This window comes from Eretmochelys imbricata, chromosome 1 (assembly GCF_965152235.1).
Source record: "Eretmochelys imbricata isolate rEreImb1 chromosome 1, rEreImb1.hap1, whole genome shotgun sequence".
NCBI classification, from domain to species: domain Eukaryota; kingdom Metazoa; phylum Chordata; order Testudines; family Cheloniidae; genus Eretmochelys; species Eretmochelys imbricata.
In genome coordinates this window covers 303,948,749-303,968,057 of record NC_135572.1, presented here as the reverse complement: position 1 = coordinate 303,968,057, position 19,309 = coordinate 303,948,749, and the positions used below count along the sequence as shown (strand labels likewise).

General features: G+C 41.4%; 1 protein-coding gene across 1 annotated transcript in view; it reads left to right on the top strand.

Annotated features, from left to right (window-relative positions):
- Positions 1-19,309, top strand: part of TMEM117 (transmembrane protein 117) — a 328,857-nt gene that overhangs the window by 58,484 nt on the left and 251,064 nt on the right. The gene's annotated exons all lie outside the window — the stretch shown is intronic.

Sequence of the window (19,309 nt, the reverse complement as noted above, 5' to 3'; positions counted from 1 at the left end):
GATAAAACAACTGTGCTAATAATGTGGTCACCATAATACCACCAAACAAATTATGAAGTTGTAGTGGTCCAATAGATATGAATAAGGGCATCAAATGCAATTGCTATCCTAGGAGAGCAAGTGTCCATGTGGTCAGAAAACCATCAAGGCTCTGAGGTGGTAGTAACTGACAGATGCCTAATATAAGTAAGGTAGGATAATCTTCCCAACTCATGGAGGTTTAGGTCTTACATGTCCATCCTGCATTTGTGTCGGTTATTGACTGTCATTTTGTTACTATTATGCTTTATTTGCATTTGATTTTCCAAAAAATAGAAGATATATCTAGCTCTTGGAGTCAGTGGATACTGGGCCCTGCCAGGTGACAGCTTTAAGTTTTTGTAACCTTGACTCATATTCAGAAATGAAGTTAATTCACTCTTGCCAGCACGTCTGTGCCTCGCCTTTGTTACTCTCTCCCTTGGTTTGTTTGCATACTGCCAGCTGTGCTGAAATGACCCCCTGATAGTGAAAGCCCATGTACACACAGACAGACATGATCTGTTTATAAAATAGCATGTATTAGTCAATCTATCTTCTTATATAACATGAAATAAAGTCTCTCCATCCTTGGTATTTATGCCAGTCTGGTATTTGAAGAAAATTGTTATGAGAAATCGACTGTGCTATGCCTAGTGAATCATTTGGACTCTGAAGGTTTATTGGAATGCACTTGGTGCATTTCTAGCGTTGGGACAGTAGGCAAGAATGTAAACAAACAGTAAAAAAAAAATCTCACTCTTCAGCTATGTCACTTTGATGTAGAATAATATCACTTCCTCCCACATCATATACGTGTCTCTATACTTTTCCTGCAAAATTCTTCCATTCAGAAACAAACTTTTCCGCTGTAGATAGTGTATTCAGACAAAACAGAGCTTGAATTGGCTCTCTCAGAGTACAGGTAGTGCAGTATGCATTGATTCTCTGAAAAAACCCCCACCATTTGGGTTTGGGAGACTCATCAACAAAAGAGAGAATGCCAGAGCCCACTGTTTAACTCTCTCTTACAATGACATTTTAGAGAGTTTCAGAGTAACAGCCGTGTTAGTCTGTATTCGCAAAAAGAAAAGGAGTACTTGTGGCACCTTAGAGACTAACCAATGTATTTGAGCAGAGTGGATTTCCTCTCATTTTTGTGAACACAATGTTTGTGAAAGCTGCTTGTTTGACTCTATACAAAGGGGTTACAGCGTGGACAGCGCACTTTGCCACATTGCCTTACTAGTGGAGCCCAATCCTACACTGGAGGAACTGGCATTGAAGGTAAAGGGGTAGGTCAGTATCCATGGTCAGACAGTCTGTAGTCTCTGCACAGATTGCTGACGTGCCTACTTACTGCGATGTGGACTCCTGAACATTAAATACTTTAAAATAAAAACATTTACAATAATAAAATCATCCTTCCAAAACAAGGGCTGAGAGCAGGGCTTGTTTTAGGGGTGGGCAAGCAGGGTGGTCACCTTGAGTATCAACTTCTTGGAAGGTTCTCCACCCTGACTGGCAAAAGCTGGCTGAGAAAGCCTTAAAATCCCAACCCCTAAGGCTGAGTGGGAAAAGATCAACTCTTCTTGTGCAGTGTGCACATCACTTTGTCCCTCTACCAGCTAGCTTTGTGTGATGGCAGGGGAATGAAGCTGACAAGTTCCTTCATCTCTGAATACTTGATCTTGTCAATGAAAAGTCCCTAGTGGCTCACAGAATGGTGATATTGGGAGAGTGATGAATGTTGCCAGATGCATGTTTGTGCTGGTGATCACAACAAAAACAATGTCCTGTTGGGGGTTGGAGTGGGTAGGTTTGGAGTGAGTGAGTCCCAAGACAGGAGATAGAGCTTTAACATTGTTTCAAGACTCATCTCGGAGTATGGGATAGGTTTGTGTTTATTGATGAGACACTTTTTTAAAGTGCTATTCCAATGAGTGTCTATGTTTGTCAGACCCAAGAATGTTTCATTAGTGTCCCTTTAAAAAATAAAAGTTTAGGAATTGTGCTTTACTGGGAGCTGAAAATAGGTGGCCAGTTTGTTGGTGGCTGAATACACACTGTGCAGCCAAAGGTTGCTTTGAGAGTATGAACAGCTGGATCAAAATCTTTGATTAGCCTTTCGTGACTGTGACAGAGTGAGGATAGATCTCTACTCTATTGAGAACACCATCTTTCCCATTAATGTCATTTCTTATTAGGGGCTCCCCTTTGTATTGAAACCTCCATTGTAGGTTAGGGCATCCATTTTTTGGCAGTAGGGGCTTGACACCTAGTTGGATGACTGTCTGAGAAGTTGGCAAAGAGCAATATAATGCTATCAGGTCTGATTCTCTCTCAATTACCAGCCCAACCACAAGAACAATGAACTCTCTCAACCTGGGTATATGGCCCAATGAGGTCAGAGACTACATTTAAGAGGGGAATTCTCTCTCTGACAGGAGTGTGTGTAGCAGATCATAGCCACCATGCAGGAAGACTGGGCTAAGGAGGTAGAAAATCAGAAGAGCTGCTTATCCTATGGAGGCTCACCAGACACAGGACACAGAGGGGGCTGATTTCAGGATTGTTTGTTATTTTCCAAAAATCTGTAACTCTCTAATGCTGTTGAAGAGTAAAATGCCTGTGGTTAAGAAATTCCTTTTCTAAACCTGAGTTCCTTGCCTGCCTGCCATCTTGTCCCTGAAGGGCTGGAATGCTCCTTTGAGGATCTAAGGCAGCTGGACTGAAGGATCTTACTATCCAAGAAGGGTGCTAGATACAGGGTGTGTATCTGGGAATATGCCTGAGAGACCCACAGCTACAAACTGTGACCAGTCACCACTAGAACAGGTCGAGAATCTGCCACAGAACAATTTTTTTTTTAAATGTCAATTCATTGAAACAAAACCTGTGTGGAAATTATTCATTTTTGATGGAAGTCATCTCAGAACTAGGGGTGAACTAGAAAGAGAGCCCCTGGAATAGCCAGGTGGCTAGGGCACTCACCTGGAATGTGGGAGACCCCTCTTCAAGATCCTGCTCTGCCTGATTCAAAGTAAGGACAGGAACATGAACCTGGGTCTGCCACATTCTAGGTCAGTGCTCTTTATCTCTTTTCTGTTGGAGCTGTTCCTCATTGTATAAATATACTTTGGATCTGAGACATTGACTAGCCTAGTGGTTAAGGCTCTCACATAAGATATGGATACCCAAGTTCAAGTCCCTATGACTCCCACATCCCAAGAGAATTCCCTAACTACTGGGGTGGGTCTCTCTGCTTTTCATGAAGCGTTTCTAAAGGTTGCAGTTTCGTCCCAATGTGGAACAGGAAAAATGTTTGAAATTGTGAAAATTTCCCACCCAGCCCTTGTCACTCTCCAGACCCAGGGGGCGGATGAGATGTGATTCCCAGCAGGTGGGTTCACTCACAAACTGGTGTCCATCCAGACAGAGGGACCGGGGGGTAGGTAGTGACAGTGACCTTCGTAACACTAAGATGGTGTGTAAGTTAAGGCAACTGAGAGTGGTTTATGCACAGATGACAGAGGTTTTATTTCAGAAAGTTTTCTCTCTTTTTTTTTCTAAGAGCACTAGAGTCTAAAACTGATTAAAGAGAAACTGAAGAATGCTAGCCTGAGTGGTGATAAAGGCTGAGATTTTCAAAGGATCTGAAGGCAGTTATTTCCCCCAACTTCCATAGAATTCAGTGGGATTTGTGTGGTTATGGCCCCTTTGAAAATCTCGGCCAGAGAGCTATGTCTGGGATCTGCCTGCTTGAGAGGCTGCCTTGCTCCTTCTGCCGTATTGCCAGGACTGAGGCAATAGTGAAAAGGGTGGTTTTGGGCAGTCATTCTTAGTTTTCATATAGCATTTCATCCTTAGGTCTCAGAGCACTTTCCAAAGGACAGTGTATAGTAGTATCCTCATTTCACAGGGGGGGCTGCTGAGTCACAGAGATGAGATGAGTGACTTGTTCAAGGTCACATGGTAGGTAGAACTCAGGTCTCTTGACTACCAAGCCAGTGCCCTGTTTTAGGCCCAATTGTTTAGCCACCTTCATGTTGTTTTAATCTACTATGGCCTTCCATGGTCTAAATTCTGTTATCTTGTACTCAAGTCCACTAGTGCTGGCCTGTTGTGGAAAGTCCTGCCTAGCTCCTGATATCTCTCAGGCATCTCTAGAAGATTATTGGCTCTGCAATGTCATAATGCAGACAGGACTTCCAGCAGCTGCCAGGGTGGGTGGACAGCATATCTATGACAGGACAAAGGTACAGATGAAAAGCAATATTGTCCCTTCTATTTCAGTGTTACTGAGAATTATTTTTAAAGCAATAGTTGGTCTTTTGCCCTTGTGCAGTATTGGTTAACTGAGACCATTCACATTCTTACAAACCTCATCACTGATTCTGATGCAAGAAAGAAACTGATACATGAGAAGACAGCTGTGTTAATTTAAAGCTTCATTTGAAACATATGGAAGAGGGGGGAAAAATCCTTGTTAGCCAAGTGGAAAAGAACAAATTATGAGGATGAGAGAAAATGGTATAAAACCACAGTGTTGTAATCACATAGCATTTGACATTTGTAAATGTGTTCTGGGAAGAGCCACATGATGGCAGCAAAAGTCATGTTTTAAAAATAAATATGATGGTTATGAGTTAAGAGCAGCAGGATTTTTTCTATTGAAAACTAATTTTTATTCTGGATTTTTTGGTGTCAAAATCTCAAACTGAATTTTTATTTCCTTTTCAATCTGTATAGTTTCATTTAAACATAGACATTTTTATTTTTGAACTGTCTATTTCATATTACTTGTTCTCATTTGACTATAGACCACCCAATTATACTATTGTATGGAAAGATAGTATAAATTCATAACAAGATTAATTGAAGTTTGTTTCAAATGGGACACTTTAAAATGGAATATTGGCCTCCTGTTTAAAGAAAGATCTATCTATGGATGTGTTCAGATATACCATTATTCAATAGTACAAAGTAATTTAAAGCTGTAGCCACAACACACTTTCTTTCTGGTTGTTGATTATGACCTTCTGCGGTTAATAATACAGTTGTCACTATTGTCTCATGTGAGTGCTGGGTCTGTCATAACAGTTTTTGATGCACTTTCTATATGTATTCTTTCACTGTGATTCAGTTGTTTTTATAGAGTTTGAGATTAACATTTCTTGGTACTTCTGAGTCTTTGCTTTTAATGTAGAGTGTTTCAAGCATGTGCTTAGATCCTATTGAAGTCAAGAGGTGAAACTCTGGCTCCAGTGAAGTCAATGGCAAAACTCCCATTGACTTTAACAGAGCCAAGATTTCACCGAAGGACTGTGCTGAATCCACAAAGGCCCTGAAGCCCTTAAGTCCTGTTTGTAGGCACCACTGCATTCCACCAAACTCCTGCTCAGCTGCTGTCTAACTCTGTAGGTGCCTAAAGTTGATCGGCACCTAAGTTTTTGCAGTAAAAGTTCCCTAGGTGCCTTTGTTTGTGCCTCTAAGCATGTGTTCTGTTGCCTTACTTCAGACATGCAGGTGGCTGTCTCCTGCCTAAACCCCAGAACAATCCATGAGGAAGATAGGTGTTCCTCTGCCTAGGGGTTTGTGTGTGTGCACACCTTTAGCCCAGTGGCTAAGGGCACTCCCCTAGGAGTACAGAAGATCCTGGTTCAAGTCCTCCATTTGCCTGATAAGGAGAGAATTGAACAGTCTCCTATCTTGCAGGAGACTACTCTAACCACTAGGTTATCTAAGTTTTTCCTCTTTAATTAAATATTAAATTGGCCAATGACTAAGAATGATACTATAGGCTAGGGCATTCACCTGAGAAGTTGTAGAATCCTGTTCAACTCCTCTCTCATTAGGCAGAGAGGGAGATTTGAACCAGGGGTTTCCTATATTCCAGGTGAGAATTCTAACCACTAGGCTATAGATTATAGTACTCTTCCTACTCCTGTTTCCCTTCCCCTAGCTGTTTTATGTGGTGTTCAACAACCTTTGATCAGGCCCTGCAGGTGACTTAGGTGGCTAAGTGCCTGTCTTCCTGGTTCATGAATCACAATAGAGCTAGGCACTTTCTTTAGCAAGGGCTTAGGGACTGAACTCAGATGAGCAGGGCTTAGGATGCATCCCTTTTGTTGGATCTCCCATTAGCTACCGTAGGCGATTCCCCACCTAGTACGTTGGTTTGTGGACCTCTTTCCAAGGCACCTCTCTTCCCCGCATACATTGTATAGAAGCCTCAGTTCCTAACTCAGGCTGTGCGGATCTCAGTGTGTTTCTGTGATTTTCTAGTCACCTTAACTTCAGGCATTGTGAAGCATAGTGTCACAACATCTAAGTCCCTTTTGTAGATCTGGCCTTCGAGCCTAATTGAAACAAATCTCCAGTTGACGAATACAACAAACACTGACATTCTTATTTATCACCAAAACAAAAACAGGAAACAAGTTACATATTTAAGAAACACAAAAGTAAATACCCCTTGAAATACATTAACTTTATCCTAATCCTAGCTAAATAATTACTGAACCTTTAGATCTTTTCCAGTGCAGACAAATGTAGACCCTTGTGCCTCTGGAAACGGGTACTTTCTAGCTGTTACTCAGTTGTTTACACCAGACCTGATCCAAGGTGGTGTCTCTTCACTTGGGTTTTATATGAAGTATATGATAGACATATCACCAGTATTGTTTTTTTCAGCAAGTTTCTGAGGCAAAGGCAAAATTCTTTTCCTGGCTATAATTAACCTCCATCTGAACTCTAAAGACCACAATGGAGCTATGTCAATTTACACCAGCTGAGGAGCCCACCTCTCCATTCTAAAGTTTCCCCACCAAAACATATGAATCAGTATCTATTGTTTTTTAGTGTGTCATTATTGTGGTCTCTTATAATCGAGTTCCCGTAATAGACAGCATAAGTAGTCTCCCCCCATAGCACTCCAACTAGACACAAAAAAATGACTTAATGATAACCCCTACTCAAGCAGATTCTTGAAGGGGGAAAAGCGGTTTGTGCTGTTCTGAGGTTCAATAAGTTCGTTCTCTTGTGGGCTGCCAGAGGGAGTGAATTCCACAACCATGAGCCCACCATGCTCTTAGACATTGGTCTTCTGGTGAGTGTTATTGAAAAAGCCTCAGCTGATCTCAGTGGTTTCAATGATGCATAGGGAGACTGGAACCAACATATCTAAGGAAGTGCCTAACAATGCTGACTTTAATTAAAAGTAGCATCTGGAAGTTCACCTAGAAGGCAATGCACCTGATAGATCACAGGTGTAAAATACTCACACTAACCCACTCCAAAAATGTAGAAGTCTGAGGCTTCTAAGTGGTCCTCAATTGTAGCCCCAACTACAGCATACTATAATAGTCCTACTAGGAGGTGACAAAAGCTGGGAGATCTTTGATGAGATCACATCAACAAGGAGAGGCCACATCCTCTTAGCTAACCACAGAGGAGAAAAGTGTTATGATCCACCGTGGATACTTGACAAACCGAACTTCAGTCTGTTATGTTCACAGGACATAAACTAAGAAGTTAAATAAAAAAATATGAGTCTTTCTGGGCTTGTGGAATACAACACTACATTTTTTCGTAGTATCCAGAAACCTAATACCCAAGAACCAAAATCAGAGAGAAATAAAGCAGGCCGCACTATAAGCGGAGAGACAGGATTCAAGCCATCTTATTCTAGGCTGACTTTCCTGAATGACTGATTGCATACATCCTTACAAAGCCCCCTAGCAAAAAGCTGGACCAGGAAATTCTCCCTTTCCTCTTACATAATAACTTGCAATTCCAACACAGTCCTCAATACACGAGAGTCAAATACTCCAAGCATCTTAACCTTTTTGGCTAAGGGTACACATACTCTCCATCAGTTGATGGATCAGTCACAGCCCTCATGAGTTCCTTATGTTAACTCTGCTAACATCACCTCCATCTTTCCCGGATTAGACTTCAGGAAGTTTATCTTGCTCCAGAGTCAGGCAAGAAAAATGCACAATCTGGATGGCATAAAAGTAAGATGTAGAGATGAGTGTCATACATGTTTAGTGGCTCTGAAGCCCACAACCACTACATTCTAACAGATCCTACGCTCACCCCCACTCCCTCAGAAGATGGGACAGACTAGAATCTTGTAGGACCCCTGAAATGAGTGTAAGTGAGTCACACTCACCTCTTGTGAGTGCCCCCTGTCCAAGTGCATGTGCCTGCACTCTCTCTCTCATTCAGTTTGTGGTGGGTCTTCAGTGACTCAGCCCTTCGGCCAAGTCACACGCAGTCCACAGGTGAAATAAAAACCCCTTCTGGGAAAACAGTCCAACAGGGGGGCCTATCCTAATACCCCTCAGGTGGCCATTCTGTCCCTGTAGCCCTCCCTGGCTCTGGCCCTTAATTAGTTCAACAGTCTTTAAAATGGTGTTGGACCTGGGTATTGAGCCATATTCCAGGGAGGGAGATCTGGAATAAGTGTTCTCACCATCTTTGGGCCTTTTGGGTCCCAGCTCTCCACCTGGGCCACTAAAAGAGTTCAGCTCCCCTTCTGGGGTGCCTCAAAATCCAGGCCATTTTCCCAGTGGCTGGGGAGTGGGAGGGTGTTCCAGATCCACCCTCTACTCCAGGTCCCAACCCAGGGACCCTAAAAATAACAGCCGTCCATTGTGTCCTTTTAACTAAGCTATGTTGCTGCTATGATTCCATGGGTCACTTCCCCATGGCCCCAGCACATTTTTCATCCTTACTTCAATGTCTCATCCTGGTTGAGTCCCAGCCACCAGGCCAGAGTTCCTCATTCCCCCAGGTCTCTGCTAGCACTGCTCTATCCAAGATCCTGTAGCTTCCTCAACCAGTCAGGCACACCATTCACACTCCTCCACCTCCAGCAAGGAACTGAATTCTGCAGTGGACTGCAGCTCCTTTTATATGGGCATGCTGGGCCCGGACTGGCTGTTCCATTGCAGCTCCTCTCTGATTGGCTGCATCCCACACCACTGCTCTAGGCAGCTTAGAGGACTCTCTCCACTGTCCTTTTCTGGGGCGGGGTGTGGCAGGGCCACAAAGCCTTCTGCAGTGGAGCCTCAGGGTCTACTCCACGCTGCCACAGAGAGACTGTAGGATAGAAGAGAATATACAGAATACCAGTGCCCTGAGACCTCTTAGAAAGAGTGAAGAATGCCCGCCAGTGGTTCTCAAACTGTGGGGTGGGACCTGAAAGAGGGTTGTGATCCCATTTTAATGGGGTTGCCAGGGCTGGTGTTAGATTTGCTGAGGCTCAGGGCTGAAGCCAAAGTCTGAGCCCCCACTGCCCAAGGCTGAAGCCAAAACCAGAGGGCTTCAGGTCTGAGCATCAGGACTCTCAGGCTTCGGCTTCAGCCATGGGCAGCAGGGCTCAGGTTACAGCTCCCACACCCAGGGCTGAAGCCCTCAAGCTCCGGCTTCACCCCCACCCCCAGGGCAGCGGGGCTCAGGCTTCAGTCCCCTTTCCTGGGGTTGTGTAGTCATTTTTATTATCAGAAGGGGGTCGAGGTGCAAAGAAGTTTGAGAAGTGCTATAATCTGCTCCTCTTGGGGCACAGAGCTATGTCAATAACATCTTTTGGTCACAGGTTTCAGAGCGGTAGCCATGTTAGTCTGTATCGGCAAAAAGAACGAGGAGGTGCCACAAGTACTCTTCGTTCTTTTATCTCTTGGTCAGTTGCTGAAAAGGCTGTGACAGAATTGGAACTGTGCTGTTACAATTTACGACTACTGTAGGTTGACCTGGTTATTGCGATGTTTACTGTGTGAACATATTGGATTAGTGTTGTAGAGTCTGTAAGGAAAAACAAACAGGATGGTAAAATGACTGAAGATAAGCCACTTTTCCGCAAACACATATGGGTGTTAAGACAATGCCAGGGCAAGAAAAGGCCTGGGAACATACAAGATCAAAATACTATAGCAATTAAAAAAAACCAGACTCTCTTTTTAGAGACAGGGAAATTTTTCAGAAGAATTAGGCTGAGACTCAGCCACCTGCTGGGGTGTATGAAATTAGGCCTGCCTAGGTTACTAACCAAGAATGGTTACGTTTAGACCTTTTGCTGTTTTTAAATCCTGCAATGCTTTGTTTCTACTGTTTAAAATAAACAGTACTTAGGTTTAACAATGCTATCTGATCACTGTACACCACTGATCACACTGCTAAAGGGAAGAACTGCAGTTGTCAGAACCTAGCTGGACCTGCTGGGTAAACACGGTTGATAGAGGGTGCTGTAGACTAGGGCCCAGGCTAAGAGTGGGAGAACCACATGATTCCTCCCTAGGAGAAGTAAAGGCATGTCTGATATCTGAGGTGATACACTCAGAGAGACCACAAAGGGGACAGAGGTGCAGCTGACCTTGCAACTATGACATACGGGTCCTGTGGAGTTGCCATGGTGACAACTGGAATGTGCTTGTGATGTAGTCAATCTCTACAGCCCTATGATTCCCCCACTCCCCCTTTAAAATTAATGTCCTTTTAAATGTGAGGAACAACACAAGGCCAAATAAATTGATCATAAAGCTGTATATATATTTACACTTCAGCCATAAGTTCACATACAACCCTGTTAAGTGTTTGACATATTATCTTGTTCTTCTTTTGAAACAGTGTATTTGTTTAACAAAATCAATCAATTTAAAATGTTCAAAATTTCAACTAATGTATCTATTAATTTGTAGTAAATATAAAAATTTAGCTATCACAAGGGAAATTTTTCCTTTTTCTTTTTGCTGACATTGTAAATTTGTCATTTTTGAAAATTTTTGTTCACATCATTAGTATACCTGGCTAAAAGACTATCTTTTCCTTTGCTCACACCAGGGGCATTCACTGACACTACTAACGCTTTGCTAAGACCAGTGTAGTGACTATGACACTGCTTCGTTTCATCTTTCACAGTTCAGAACATTGCTGTAATAGACTCTGATAATGTTATTAATTTACTCACGCTGTTATGCTGCAACTATAATCTTGGACTGCAGTAGCTTTGTACTTTGTCCTTGTTCAAATGGCTTGGTATTAAATTTGCACTCGGCCAGAGCTTTTGCTGTTGTAATCAGCATAGCAATATTACAACCAGTCGAGCTATCCCAGTTTTTACCAGCTGAGGATCTGGACATTATTTTCACTTTCTTTCCTCTGTTCGGTGATAACCAATTGAACTTGCTTTTGCTCTGTCATGCAGGCATTCAGATAAATACAAATGCAATTTTAATAGATGGAGAATTAATATGACACAAAAAACTTCATGAAAATAGCTTTTCAAGATGAAATAATTTAGGATGTCAAAAAAATATTATTTTAAAAGAGGAATGTATCTGCAGAATTAGTCATCAATCCTGCAGAGATTTGCACATGTACTTAACTTCACATTTGAATAGACCCATTGACTTCTGTGTAATTACTTACGTGCATTAAGGTAAGAACATAAGTAAGTCTGTGCAGGATTGGGGCCTTAATGTTTACGGATGAGACACTAGTTAGAGAGGGTAACCTAATTATCTAAAAACAATTTTTGTATCTTTTCTTCGTAAGATTCAGGATTCACAGTGTTTAGTTGTTGAGAGAATGTTTTAATATTGTATGAGCTTGGAGGAATACTTTTTGATATGTTACTACCCCCAAGAATGTTATCACACTTGCAAGACATGCTATTTTGTTGTCAAGATGCAAAATTGGGCCATAGAAATTTATACTAGTAATATCAGAGTTTAGCAGAAGCTAATATATGGTGTCAACCTCTCTTGTTGCTTTATCCATCAGTCAAAATGAAACCACAGAAATCTAATTAGAAAAATTTCAATAGCCTTTCCAGCTGAGAAAAAAAAATCAAATACAACTGTGCAACTTTTAGGCCTGTTAGAAGGGAAAAAATGTGGAAACATAGATAAGAGGAATATTGACTATTCAAGGTTGTAGTGATAAACCTGCAGCACTAACCCTATTTTCCAAGGTCTAGATTTTAAACACTGAATGCCTGATTGCTAGGTGCACAGCCAATCATTTATAGGTACGCCTACCTGTATAGATATGCAAATCACGGGTTATGCTTGCACATCAGAGTTTGTACATGGGTTTTGAGAATATGGTAGTTAGTATTAACTGAATAATTAAATTGTCAAAAATCCTCTCCCAGTTCTTGCTAATGTTAAAAATTGAAGGAGTTGAATACTGAAAAATGAATACAAAAAAATTCTATTTTTATAAAAAAAACCCGAAGCTTTTCAGCCAAAAACGGAAAGATTTTAGGTTTTGGCTGAAAACTATTCAGTTAAAATTTAAACATTTTCCCAACAAGCAGTTGCTTTTCAATAAAAATTTAATTTAGTCTAAAACCCAATTTTCCATCAAAAAACATTGTAGACAGAAACTCTTGAACCAGCCCTACTCAGTAGACAGGGTAATGCAGAGAGTTCAACTCAGAGTTCACTTTACAGGGTAGTAGAGGGCACAAATGAAGATGGCCACATAATAGTACATTCCACTCTTCTTATATACATCATTTTATATAAAGAAAAGGAGTACTTGTGGCACCTTAGAGATTAACCAATTTATTTGAGCATCCAATGAAGTGAGCTGTAGCTCACGAAAGCTTATGCTCAAATAAATTGGTTAGTCTCTAAGGTGCCACAAGTACTCCTTTTCTTTTTGCAAATACAGACTAACACAGCTGTTACTCTGAAACCTGTCATTTTATATGATGCCTATTGGGGTCAGTCCTTCATCTGTGAAGTCAATGGGAGTTTTGCCCTGGACTTTGGATAGGCCCTTAATCTTCCTTCAGCGATTCCTAAAATGGGGAGTGAAAAACACTACCTCCACTACAAACAAACAAAATCTCAGCCTTTGGAACAGCAAATTACAGCCTGCAGGTGATACTCACTGAAGAAACTTAAGGCTGCTTTTCAATTCTTTTCATTACTGTTTTATTATTATTTTAACCTCAGTTCTTTTTCCAGTTCCCTGTGAAGCCATAATGGTCCTTTATTCTTCCTGAGAGCCTTTGAGTCAAATCGTCTATTCCCTAATCAAATGCCCTGACTGCTGTGGGAACTTTGCCTGAGCAAGTTCCTCTTTTCAGAGGGACTGCAGTCTGTTGTATCTTTTAGGATTTCTTCATCCTTCTTCCACGCTCATAAATTGTAATGTTTCTTCCCATTGCTCCTTAGTCTCTGGACTTATTCAATTATTATTTTTATTTGTTGTCCTGAAGTAGCATCCAAAACCTGCAAATTGATTGATTGATACCTCATTTTACTTGGCACTTGGGCCAATACAGAGGTAGACATGGTCTCTGTCCCAAAGAATTCACAATTAAATAAACTGACTTTCCTGAAATCTTGGTTCTATATTTATTCTGAACTAGGGTGAATTCAATGATCTTGTGATCATTAGTACCCAGGTTTTTCTCTTATTATGTTCTTAATCAGCTATTGTCTGTTGCGAAGGAGTAGCTTCCTCTCTAATTGGATTTTCTTATTTCTGGGTCCTAAATTTAAAAACCTCTTTGATGAATGTGCTCAGATATCTGGATAGTTAAAACACCAGTTATAACCAACCATCACAGCTGGAATTTTAAATATTGAATAGTGAATATTCATTATGAATTGTTCATGGTCAATCCACAGAATAATAAAATTACTCAAGAATTCATAGACTAATATTGAATAATATGTATATCGGTGGTAACTAATTTTCTTGTAGGTGGCAGAAAAATTAATCAAATAACCTATTTGTAGTGAATATTCACTGAGCTCTCTACATTTATATACTATTGTTTTGTTACATCTAGTGTTAACATTTTAAAATTAACATGGAGTTTTCAGTGTGATTCAGACTAAATCATGTACATGTGTTGAGGATTCTTTCCCCCTTCTGCTAAATAGAACTATTCCATAAAAGGGAGGAACAGGAGGAGGAGGAGGAGGGAAGAGAAACAAGAAGTGGCCTGTGGATGTGGGGAGGTGCACTGAGTCATATTAATACATGGTTGTTTCTAAAGGATTGAAAAGGATCTTCATTAATCTGAAACACATCATTGAATGAAGGCATTATTAGAAGTCTCTTCTTTGGAGATTTTTTTTTCCAGATCTGTTTAAAATAAGTAAAACTCATTGCATATTATTAATCTAGGAATTCATGTGGTGGTAAATGACTGAGGGGAAAATTCCCACATACTCCTACAAATCTCTGCATGCAAAGATTTCTAACAGTTACTTGTACTTGAAATTCTTGAGTGCTTTGTGGCTTGATTAGAGATTTTTGAGCTGTCATCTATGCTCACCTAGCAAAATGTGGGTTGGAAAGTTATTTTTAAAGCCCTTTTTACTGCAAGAGAAGCAACAGGACTGGGATGGAGAGCATAGTTTCTAGTAAAAGTTAAAATGAAACATTGACAATTAAAAGCTTAGAGCGTATTTAAATGAAAGCAACCTTGTGCAAAAATTGTGATAAAAATTATTTTTAATTGGGAACATGTTCTGAAGTGAAGAGCAAAGATACACAAAAGGTTCTCCTTATTTCACATGAGCCATTGAAATACCTCCATTGTACTTAATGAAAACCGAAAACATAATTGATAGTGGTTAACAGTAAAATTTGTCACCTGGGATTAGTGCTATTAATTAATAATAAAATCAAAAGAACTTTTTAGCAATAAAAATGCTTGTAGAGCAGAGAGAAGCAATTTCTGCAGTATGTAAGCCTCTGTAGCTGCCAAGGGAGGGCCACTGTGCAATGGATAGGGCAAGATTTGGGGAGATTGCACAGGCTTCTGGATTTTAATAGCCATGGAGTTGGAATATTCCATTCTATCACCTCTTAGACAATGGAAGCTTTCTGCAATCAACTGTGGGAGGTGAAAACAAGATTTTTCCTGTTTGGCCCTTGAACCTTGACTTGAACCTTTAGTGACCATTTCCTGGTAGAAACACAGACGTTTATAACTGAAAAGAGTCTGAAACACCAAGCAACATCCTGGTTTCTGTGCCACACAGGGATGTAACTGAAAAAACTTCTCATGAAGGTTAAACGAATTTGTGGCACAGAAGCCAATGTGTTGCTGGGGCTGAACTCATCCTTTTCTTCTTCCCTGGGTTCTGTTGTCCCACAGCTTGCACCAGTGTCAATATGGTGAGCCAAACACAAGAGGCTTTAGGATTAGAAAAAGCCTAATCTGTGATAATGAAAAATCCTTTGTCCAAAGATAATCCAAGTGATACCCTCTGAAAGTATTCAGTGTCCTGCAGTTATAGGAATGGGATGTACATACACATACAAAAAAATAAGCATAAATTAGGATAAAGGAATTATCACAGAAAAATATCCCTTCTCAATAAATTTAAACTAAAATCAATTAAGCGAGAGTATAAATCTAAATTCAGTTTATGTTCAATTCCTGTGACTCAGAAATATCCACCTTCTTAGGGATATCAGATTTTTTCCAGTTATAATTGTCTGTGTTTCTCCCAGGAAATGGAGAATAAATGCTCAATTCTGAGTTTAAGCAGGATCAGACAGGAAAAGTCTTGTTTTCACCTCATAGAGTTGATTGCAGAAAGATTCCAATATCCAAGAGGCGGTAGTCTGGAATATTTCAACTGCATGGCCATTAAAATCCAGACTCTCCCTATTCTACCCTGCCTTAAAATGTGCTTCCTCAGATGAAGTGATTCACAAATGTAACCCTTCTGCCAGGTGGAGCCAGCAGCAACTAGGGCCGGGTTCAATATCTAGGGGTTCCTTTTCACTGATACGACACAGAACCAGGTTGAGCCCCCACCCAGTGACCTGGGAAATTTACATACCACCTCTGAGAGGCAATACTTCTCCACTCACAAGTACAGAGTCTGAGTGTAGAAAAGAAACTTTTAATTAAAGGAGGGAAGTAACTGGGTGTTAATTTGGGAAAACACCGCAAACAGGGTTCATAAACATAAATCATGAGTAAAAGGCGCACCCTCAAGTAGGTTGGGCAGTGTCCTTTTCCCTTCAGGGTCTTAAGTCCAGCAACCCAAAAGTCCCTTTCATATGCCTGACCCTTCTCTGCACCCAGGGGTGAAACTAAAATACAGCTCTTACCGGTACGGGTCCTACTCTTTCCCCCCCGGAAGGGGCGGGGCCAGCGGTGGAAGTAAGTTACATTTCTTACTCGTACAGTCCAAACACAAGCAACCCACCTCTCCTGCATACTTCATGGATCCCTACTATTCCATGACTTACAGTACTACTATTCCATGACTTACAGTACTACTACCAGTACTGTCTGTAATAAAACTTTACTATTGGAATAAGCCTGAAAACTCACTGTCACATTTTTCTCCTTGTCCTCCCTCCTCCTCCTCCTCCAGCCAGGCTGCCGACACGGCTAGGCTACCCAGGTAGCCTGCTGCCTGCATAAGAACAGTTTAAATTTAGCTGGTTTCAGAGTAGGAGCCGTGTTAGTCTGTATTCGCAAAAAGAAAAGGAGTACTTGTGGCACCATAGAGACTAACAAATTTATTTGAGCATAAGCTTTCATGAGCTACAGCTCACTTCAGACTGAATGCATCCGATGAAGTGAGCTGTAGCTCACGAAAGCTTATGCTCAAATAAATTTGTTAGTCTCTAAGGTGCCACAAGTCCTCCTTTTCTTTTTAAATTTAGCTGTTCACTCTGCGGTCTGAACCGGGGAATGAGGGGCTACTTCTGGCTTCCTTGTTAATTTCACTCAGGGTTGTTGCTGAGAGCGGGGGAAGGGGGCGGTTGTGTGAGACCAAGGCAGGGGCAGAATACAACAGCCATTTGGCTGCACAGCTTAAATCCAGAGGTAATAAAAGCCAGTGGAAGGGGAAAACTCACCGTCACATTGGTTTCTCTCTTCCCTCCTCCTCCAGCTAGGCTGCCCGACTCGGCTAGGCTCCCTGTTCCCCCGCCCCGCCCCCCCTCAGCAGGGAGGAGACAGAGGTCCGAGGGGTATGCAGCAGCAACAACACAAGCGATAGGGGGTGGTAGGTGGGGGCTGCAGCTCCAAGGGGAACCACTGCCCACAGCAAAGCCGCCCCAGTCCCTGGCTCAGTCCTGGCATGTGGAAGGTGTGAGTTGGCTAGCCAATGGGGGCAAGAAAGGGGCATCCCTGGGTGGGACTAGATGGAGCAAAGCATCCTTATAGAAACTCCCACATTGGGCCATACAGCTGATCTCGCTCCTCTCCCTGTTGTCGTGCCATGCCTCGAGATGAATGTGCTGCACGTCTGCCCTTTCCAAGCCACTATTTCACATATGGCATGGGATTCCATTTAGTATAAGGAGGTCCCACCCATGAAATGAATAGCAAGTCCAGCACATGACAAGTGGTAAGTATAGTCCGTTTCACTGTAATGATGTTGTTCATCGCACTGAATCCTCTTTCGCAATCAGCGTTGCTTGCAGCAAGGGTGTCCACTGCAAGGACGAGTTTTTTAAGTTTACCAGGAATGTTTTTTCCTCCAGAAGCCGTAAATTCAACAAATTCCAAGTGTGTTTCTTGTTGATTGATTCTCAGTTGATCAGCCAATGCTCTTATTTCCTTTTCTCCAAAGTGGGGATTCTCTGGATTCTCTTGCCATTTTTCAGGATTCAAAACTGACAAATTGTTAATTAAGTCCTTATAATTGGAAGCCCTTTCTTTACGTGTGCTTTGATCGGCTTTGTTTGAGGCAGTTGTGAAGAGTTTTGTCCTCATGTTGTCAATGACTGCTTGAATGAATTGAGACGAGTTGATTCTGGGGCTTTTTCTAGTGCCATTTAATTTGCTGTTTTTGAACATCATGGATTGTTCAGCCTTCTGAGCTCCTTCAGAGTGAATTCCTGGGTCTCTTTTTAGGCTTTCGATTCTCTTGATGTATATTTGCATTAGGTTGTCTGCTTTTGAATGGTCATGTCTCTTTCTTGAAACATCTCGGACAAATTCTTCAGTTCTGTCAGCACATCCAGCATTAATGAAAGGTTTCTAATGAAATTTACAGAACACAGCTTTGAGTGTAGTTCTTGAAATATAATACGTTCGCTTCCGACTCTTGACAGGTCTTGTGGGGCTGTCTCAAAGTGTTTTGCCAAAGCAGGGTATGTTTGCCACACTGCATTGACTGCTCTCCATGTTGACGCCACCCACCTTACATTGAATATTTTGCCGATTTTTTTTTTTTAAGTACAATGTGTAATTCATTGGCATGAGCATTCAGTTCACAAGAGTTTTTTGGTGATTGACTGTACAAGGAATATAATGCATCCAAGAAGGCCTTAAAGTCATTTGTACCTCCGGTGACTTCTAAAGCTTCATCAACAGCAAGTTCCAGTCTATGGTTGAGGCAAGGCCATAATATCCCATTAGGAAAGTCCATTTGTAGTAGTTTTCCAACACCAGCTTTGACTCCTAACATCACATTTGCGCCATCACTACAAAAGCTGATCATCACTTCCAATAATAGTTCTTTAGTGAACCCACAACGCAACAAGCATTTCAAAATTTCCCCTTTAATGGCTGCTGCTTTTGCACTTTGCAGCTTTATCAAGTCCAGAGGAAATGTAAGAGGCCTCATAATTCCATCTATACTGGCTTTCAAAAAAATGATGAAAGTCGAGTTTCCAGCGAGAGTAGTCGATTCATTGACAAGTACTGTAATTTTTGCCTATTCTTGATGATTTTGTTGACAATTCTCTTTTTCATTTCAGTGGCTATATGACTGATTATGTCTACACAAACTGTTCTACTATGCAACGAACGCCCCATTTCAATTCCGTTGATTTGCTGTAGGTCAATGAGGCTCTCGTGATCACTGAGGGGTCAACTTGTTTTGGCAATGTAGTAGGCTGTTCGGAATACACGAGCAGTAGTTTCAAATGCTGCTTCTTCACTTTTAGCATTCAGATTAAGAAGAGTTTCATTTTTATCCATGGCTTGAATTTTTTCAGCCTCTATATGAGCTGCAGATTTCTTATGTTCATTTATCTTTTTTTTTGTGAAAGGGAGGACAGCTCTGTCTCTTTATTCTTTCCGTATGAGGATATTTCACAAGAGGCTCACTTTGGAGAGATGTTAACCCCTCTTGCAGAATGGAGCTTCAAATCTGAAATGTCATGACATACTGTGCGCCCAAGTTTACCGCCCGAAGCAAAAAGCCAGTAGTTTTTCTTTTTGAACTCCTCAAATTGCATTTTTGACCACACAGCAGGGCATGGTGGTGGAGTATCTGCTTTTTTACAGGGCAGTTCAGCAGTTTCATTTGTCTCCTTTCTTTGTGGTGGC